Source organism: Orycteropus afer, unplaced genomic scaffold, assembly GCF_000298275.1.
Source record: "Orycteropus afer afer isolate SDZICR_OR568_19922 unplaced genomic scaffold, OryAfe1.0 scaffold00031, whole genome shotgun sequence".
NCBI classification, from domain to species: domain Eukaryota; kingdom Metazoa; phylum Chordata; class Mammalia; order Tubulidentata; family Orycteropodidae; genus Orycteropus; species Orycteropus afer.
In genome coordinates this window covers 11,493,712-11,499,834 of record NW_006921618.1, presented here as the reverse complement: position 1 = coordinate 11,499,834, position 6,123 = coordinate 11,493,712, and positions in this window count along the sequence as shown.

Sequence of the window (6,123 nt, the reverse complement as noted above, 5' to 3'; positions counted from 1 at the left end):
GAGGTCAGTAGCCACCCAACAGCTTCTGCTGAGGCCTGAGCCAGGAGAGGCCTGAGGGAGACATTGGGAAGATGCCAGAATGGAACCTCTGTGGCTCTTGAGCATTTATCTGAAGGGAAGTGTGAGTGTTCCAGCAGGGGTGGGTGGGACATGTGAGCTGGGGCACCGTGGCTGCATGATGGCAGAACAGGAGTGCTATAAAGGGCGCACAGCCTTGGCTCAGCCCCCCTGTGCTTAGAGGGGAAGGATCACCCCTTCATTTTGCAGGTAGGAATACAAGCCTTCTCCTGTGCCTAGGTTACATGGATTCCCCTGTTTGAGTTCTTTAATTGCAGAAAGGCTTCAGTGGTAAAGGATGAGAATAAGGGCTGGCCAGCGTGTGGATTTTAATAATTGTTTCAGCCACATCCTCTGTGTATGTGGGAATCTCTCCTATAAAATGCTTCTTAGTGGTGGTTGTCTCTGCACTGGCTCCTGGCCTGCCATACCAGCCCCAACCTGGAACAACAGCCAGGTACACCAGGGAGGAAAGGTTTCTCTGCGAGTTAGGGAGACCTTCCTACAGTCTTACTCAAACCTTTCCTGCTGCAGTTTCTTTTATCCTGCCCTCACTGGAAAAAGCAGTCTCCATCTCTTCACATTAGTTACTGAGGGTGTCCTGCAGAGTCCCTGCACCCAGGGGACCTCTGCACCCCTTCTCAGGAAGCAGCTGCAAAGTCATTGCCCTTGAAGCTTCTTCACTCCCGCTCTGTGGTTGTCGACTGGCCCTGGGCCAGCATGGGAGGCATTGCAGGTCCCCAGTGCCCAGCACTTTGTAGCCCTGCCACAGATTACTTACTACCCCTGCCTGATAGCCAAACCCTGGTGGGGATAGGGACAAGAAATAAACTGACCCCTCTCTGCACCCCTCTCCCCAGGCTAAAAAATGACAGCAGCCATGCTGAGTCCATTTCTAAGCCCATAGTGGGTACCAACAGCCGGGCTGTAAGGTGGGCCCTCATTTACAAGGCTGCTTTAGAGTTATACTAGGCAAACACACTGATTTAGAAAGCACAAGGAAACAAAGGGGTTTTGATAAAATAATACTGTAAGCCTGTTGGTGCCGGGTACAGATCCTTTGTGACATATTGTCATGCTGGGGTAATACCTGCTACTCTCATATCTGCCAGGATCCCAACCCAAAGCTGGGAAGGGGGTGGGGCGGGGAGGGGTGGAAACTGCTTTGCACTATAATTTGCTTGGTGTGTTTGTTTTTAATGCACAACTCGCTTGTACAGTAAACTGTCTGTCTTCTGTACTATTTAACTGTAATATGGAATTTTGACTGATTTGTTACAATAATATAACTCTGAGATGTGTTGAAGGATCCCAAGGCCAGGTTTCTAGGTTGTGTGCATAAGGAGTTGGGGAAGGTGGAGACTCCGTCACTGTCTCCCCCACCCACCCCACCCCCACCTGCCATTTATCAGGGCAGGGCCTGGAGTGGGGACGGGACTATTCAAGAAACCCTCAGCGCCTTGGCCTCCCTACATGCAGCACCGTCAGAAGGACCCCCAAGACCACCCTGCTCCGAGAGGCTCCTCCTGGTGTGGCTGGACCCCCAGAGGGACACCAGACAGGTCTTCCAAGTGCCAGCAGACCCTCCTCCCCTTGCAAGTGTCCTATGACTTTGTCCAAGAAAACAAGAAGCTGTGCCCCTATTCCAGCTTGTGCCTCAGGTTTGGGGAGGGGGCAGAGGTAGATAATAGAACATAAAACAGCCTTGGAGAGAAATCTCCCATCCCCCTGTGTCTGCTGCGACAGTGACAAGTTAGCAGCAATCCAGCCCACAAAGCAAGCAGCTGCTTCAGCTCACTTACTCTGCAGATGAGGGGACTGAGATGCCAAGGGGGGCACTCCTGGCTCCACCCCTCCCACGGTGGTGGTCGTGGCTGAGCTTGGATGACAGCATAATGGAGACTGTGGGTATGACGGTGTGGGCACTGGCTTGGCAGTCTCCCAACCTTGGCCAGTAAGGAGGCTGGGCCCACACTGGACCCCCACACCCAGCCCAGCTCTGGCCCACTGGGCCTATTCAGGGGGAACTTGTGGAGAGGAATTTTCATGAAAACGGAATGTATTTTCTGCTGACACCCACTTATTTCAAAAGCTGACCCCAAAACTCTGCCCCATTCAGTTGGGTTGATCTGCTAAAACACAACACCAAACAGGGAGCTCCCATTTCCCCAGCCTAAACCCTGATGCCCACTGTCCCAGTACCCCCGCTTCCCACCATGCCGGCCGTGGCTGTGGGATTCCTCTCTTGGTAGGCTCCAGGGGCAGCACTGCGAGATGGGCAGGGCTGATGCTAAAGCAGCGTGTGCACAGTCAGCACCCCACTTTGATTTGGCTTATGTCTTCATTTGGGGTCACTTTGTAAGGAATGAAAGTGATTATGGGGGAGGGCAGTAGTTCATGATCCTGTTCGCCAGCCACACATTGGGCCACTACCTGATGGAAAAGGAACTATGACCTCCAGAGCTCCTGACTCAAACCACTGTCACCTCCATCCCAGCAGGCATAGAGTCTAGCGTACCCAACTCCCAAAGGGGAAAACTGAGGCCCAGAGAAGCCCGGGGGCTACCGAGGTTCACATAGTGGTTGAAGGTTGGGGGAAGTGACCTGAAGGTGGCAGCAAGGGTGGGCATGGCTGGGCTGCAGATGAAGGAGGAACACTCCCGTGCCACCCCATACCAAGAAGGGTGAAAAGGGCTGCCTTAATTGCAGCCAAAGGAATACAGGTTAAGTATTAGGAAGAACTTCCTAACACAGGAGGGTCATCCCCCAAAGGGTCTGGGAAATGGAGTGGAGAAAGGGTTTTGTTTGTTTGTTTTCCTTCTTAAGCTGTGTGACCCTGGGAAGTCCTTGTCCCTCTCTGAGCCTCCCTTTTATTTAATAAATACTGAGTGAGCACCTACTGTGTGCAGGTGTATGGTAGAATCACAGGGCCTGTAATCTCTAAAGACTCTGCTTTGGGACTAAGATTTGTTGGCTTGAAGGAAGGGTCAACTGCCCCAAAACAGTGACCCCAGCCTCTTGGAATCTGGGTCCATCCCTGCCCCTCTTTGGGCTTAAGACATGGAGTAGCCTGTCCAGGGTGAAAAGGCCAGAGTTTCTGAGCCCTTGGACTCAAGGAGCCCTAGTGGTGCAGTGGTTGAAAGCGCTCAGCTGCTAACAGAAAGCAGTTTGAACCCACCAGTCACTCCACAGGCAAAAGATATGGCAGCCTGCTTCCGTAAAGATTTACAGCCTTGGAAACCCTGTGGGGAAGTTCTACTCTGTCCTACAGGTCACTGTGAGTTGGAATCAACTTGATGGCAATGGGTTTGATTTTTGTGGGTTTGGACTCAGAAGTCCAGCTACAGGTGAGGGGTGCAACCACAGGGCAGCGCCCAAATCAGCTGCCCTGTGGTTGCACCCCTCACCTGTAGCTGGCCTGGTAATAGGCTGAGAGAGGAACCCAGGCCTTGGGGACTTCTGAGCACTGTGCTTGGTACCTCCTGAGGGCTGTGGGCCAGACACCTGCCTGACCAGCCGGGCTGGCAGCCCTGAGACTGCTAGGCCTCTGGCCATGGGGTGGCTTTAGCTTTTATTCTAAGAAATGGACATCCTACTGAGTCTTACAGGCAGGAGATAAACACCTGCATCTAAGAGGAGACAGTGGTGTGAAGGGCTGGGGCAGTGCAGGCTGCCAGAGGGCTTGTCAGGATGGTAGGGCTGATACAAAACCAGACTGGCCTTCCTCCTCAGCCCGGATCCCTCCTCAACCCTGATGACCAGGCTGCACCTCACCCCCATGACCACAGTCACTCAGGACTCCCAGCCCAGTCGGGTGGCAGCCTGTGGCTTTCCATGTGAGCAAGGAGTGCACCTCAGTGGGTCAGTTCATTTTGGGGTCGTAAATGAAATGAGCTGTCAAACAGGCCGGGGGTGGGGGGAGCCAGAGTGAAAGAATGAACTGTTCCTGGCGGAAAACCAGAATCCCCTCTTTTCTCCCCAGGAGGGCTTGGGGAGAGGAGGGGCTGAGGGGCCGCATCCCCCCAACATCCGTATCCACACCTGTGTGGTCCCGCGGTTAGAGGGGTCTGGGGAGCCGGATTCCGAGCTTCCTATTTTTAGTTTTGCAGCTAAGAGCACGTTGTTTGTTTTATATATTTATGTTCACCCATAGAGAGGCTGCCCTGAGCCCAGCCTGGAGGAAGCCCTCATTGGAAGGGACTAGAGCAGCCCCAGAGCCAGCTCTGGAGCCAGCCTCCCTTTCTGCCCGTGCTGGCTGCTGGAGACAGTTGTGGGCTCTTTGGTGGCCTTGTGGGTAGTGGCTATTAGAGCCATACCACCGCCTACACTGCTCTTTGAGCCTGATGTCTGCAAGGCTGCTGGCCAGACTTCATTCACTCATTCACCAGACACCTAAGGCCCATCTCACCCCCAAGTGCCAAGTACCAAGAAGAAAAAGGTGACTAAGTCACATGTCCTTGAGGAGCTCATGAGGCAGACAGGACGACAGGTGTGCTGACCCATACTTTGTGTGGATTGGGGCAAACATGGGAGGCTTCTCAGAGGGCATGGACCTCCCCATCAGATGAGATAGAAAGAAAAGTAGGAGCCCACCAGACCGAGAAGGGCAAGAGAGCTTTTAGGCCAAGGGAATTGCATGTGCAAAGGTCTTGGGGAGAGCAGTGTGCCTGAGCTGGACAGGATGATGGGATGGGGGGTCAGGGTGATGGGACAGGGAGGTGAGCAGCCCTGGTTTGTGGGCTGAAGGCTGAGCTGAGGGGTTTGGACTTGGTCCTGCAGACACTGGGAAGCCAACTGAGAAGCAGTGGCATATTCAGATGGGTCTGTATTGGAGGGAATCTCCACGGGGTGATGTGGACTGAGGACTGGGTTTGGGGAGGATGACAGGCTTGTTCACAGGCCACTGCAACAGTCCAAGCAAAGGAGCATGGAAACTACACAAACAGTGAGAGGAGGAGCAAAGCATTCTCTAAGACACCTTATCACTAAGACCACAGGAAGGGCTCCAGGCCCCACTCAGGTTTAGAGACTCAATTCCAAGAGCCTGTGGCATTTTACAGAGCCACTGGGAAAAGGGTCTTAATCCCAGTCTTTGCTATTGCCAACAGTGCAGCAGACACCTTGCCCTCTCTCTAACTCACTCCCATCCTAAAAGTGGTCAGGGAAGCCTTATGTCCTGCTGCGGTCTCCACATGACAACCCTCTAACCCCACGTGAGGCCCAGGGCTCAGGGCTCAGGCAGGCCCAGCTATCACAATCCAAAGATGTGACAGTCTTACGACTCTGACTTGAAAGCCCCAAGTTCTGTGCACTAAATTTTAAAATAACATTTTTAAATGATATGAAATAATATATAATCATAGGAGAAAAATTAGATGGTACCGATTAATGAAAAAAACACATGAAAAATTACATATAATCCCACTTCTCTGAAGCTTGCCACTGTTAATATTATTGGCTTATTTCCCAGCTAGATATTTATTTTCTATAAATATATAAAATTTTTCTAGGAATGAGTATTTGTATGGCCAGATATACAGTGTATATACAGTGTGTCAATTTGTCCTTGTTAGGTGCCATCCAGTTGGTGCCGACTCATAGCAACCCTGTGTACAACAGAATGAAACATTACCTGGTCCTAGTATATTATTATGTAGTTTAAAAATAATCTAAAATAAAATCGTTGCAAGATGACATTATGGCTATTTTCTTCTTTATATTTTCTGCTTTCCAAGTTTTCTCCAATAAGCATATTTATTAGCTATGTATTATATTAAACTGGAAGCTCTGCTAGCATAGTGCCTAAGGCACTTGACTGCTAACCAGAAGGCTGGTGGCTCCAACCCACCAACCACTCCTCAGAAGGAAGGTTGGGCAATCTACTTCCATAGTGATGTTGTTGTTGTTAAGTGCCGTCGAGTCATTTCCAACTCATAGCGACCCCATGCACAGCAGAACGAAACCCTACCCGATCCTGCACCAGCCCCACAATCCCTGCTATACTTGAGCCCATCATCGCAGCCACCGTGTCAATCCATCTCGTTGAAGGCCTCCCTCTCTTTCGTC